Source organism: Loa loa (genome assembly GCF_000183805.2).
Source record: "Loa loa unplaced genomic scaffold supercont3.73, whole genome shotgun sequence".
Classification (NCBI taxonomy): domain Eukaryota; kingdom Metazoa; phylum Nematoda; class Chromadorea; order Rhabditida; family Onchocercidae; genus Loa; species Loa loa.
Window position 1 is genome coordinate 239,378 of NW_018108253.1, and position 2,065 is coordinate 241,442.

Sequence of the window (2,065 nt, forward strand, 5' to 3'; positions counted from 1 at the left end):
TAGTAATAGTAATAATAATAATAATAATAACAATAATAATAATAATAATAATAATAATAAATAATGATAGCAGTAATAAATAATAACAATAATAATAATAATAACAATAATAGTAACAATAATAATAGTGATTAATAATAGCAATAATAATTTTATGCATAATAATATATTAAAGAAAGATATTAAAACATAAATTATAGCAATATGTTAAAAGAAGATATTAAAAAGGAGAAGAAGTAGAAATAAGAATTACTAATTCTATTAATATCGTTTTACAAATGATATAAATGCTTTCTTTTTTTGTCAATTACTTTCTATTTTTGATCGACTTTTTTCCCTCTTTTTGATATCATTTTCTCTTCAGATTAATTGATACTTCATTAAATGTTTAAATCTTTGGTCAGGAGTCGGAATAATGAAATAATAAAATCCTACCGGAAATATGAATTAGGTTGACGAATTACCATGCTTGATAAAATTTATGATGCTAATAACAAAGAAAATATTAATAACGACAGGAAGAATATTTACTGATAATAGTGTTAAAATCATGATAATGGCAGCTGGAAAGGGATCTTTGATTTGATAATTGTATTAAACTGATGGTCGAAACAATCAATCATATTTTTCATTTTTGTTTATCATTGTTATAACAATTTTTTCTAATTTTAAAAGTATTTATTTAAATTTATAAAATCTTCGCAAAATCACAATAAACATTAATTAGCTTTTTTTCGTAATTTTACAATAGAATTAGAATTATTTCATATTTTATTGTTTAAGGCTCAGTTAAAGATAATGGATGAAGATTTTATCCATTTCCTATGTAAAATAACTTTAAAAAAAGAACCAAGAAAGATAAAGGGAAAAGAGAATTAGTAAGAAAGGAAAAAAGTCACTTATAAAAATGAGATATTTAATAGGCTTGTCGATACGACATAGTATGGATAACCTTCCAATTTAATTTGTGTGCATTAGCTAACATTTCCATCATCAATTTGCTTTCTTAACATTCAAATGACGGAACTGATTTAAAGCAAACATCTCGGGAGGACAATCAGGTGAGTAATCAAATTATCCTTGTCCTCTCATCTTTGCTGGTTGATTACGATCGATCGTTACATTCATTTTTGAGCAACTCATATCTTTTGTAGTTTCTGAATCATTTGAAAAAAAAAAAAGATGAGGGGAGGTGAAATATGACGTAAACAAATGAAACATCTCATAATATCAATATTTGAAAATATTTTGAATTTATTTCATTTTACTTTTAAATAATGTAATATTCATACAATTGATAAATGAAAAAATTAATGAAATTATTTCATTTTTATTAATTCTCTAAAAATTTTGATTAATTTGGAATTATTTTGAACATTTCAATTGGCTTCCGCTCTATTAGTTTTCAATTATTTCTATTATTATTTTTCAATAAAAATGATGCAAAAGACGTGATGAACGTCAATGAAAGTCCACAATCGTGTCGTCTGTTTATTGTCATTATCCTTATTATAGAGTTATTGAGAATGAATTGAACGATTTGAATTGTCTTGAATTAACTGCGGAAATGTCCTCATATGGCTAATTGATAGTTATACTTAGCATATAGTTTTCTGTCACTGGTAGTGATGAATGAAAGGATCATTCTCATGACAGGTTTTTTATTACAAACATTTTAATCATTTTGAACAACGCTAATTATTTTCTTGCAGAATTTAATTTTCAATTAAAATTTTCTAATTTCTATTTCTTAATTTCAAATTCAATACTTTCTTATTATTATAGGCAGAAATTTACTATAAATTCTCCATTAAGTCGACGACTTTAAGTATTAGAAGCTATCATTCACCTTTTTAAACGAATTAAAAGGTTTGAGTTTTATTTCAAACTTAGAAAAAGTAAGTTTCGAGAAAATATATTTGTATTTTCTCAGAAAAATCACTTCTTTGAAATTTACTGGTCCTACTAATTTCCAATAAGATTATAAAGGAAAAGTGAAATATATTGCTATCTAAATAATGATTTCCAATTAATAAAAAATTTTAATTGCAAGGTTTGGGAGAAA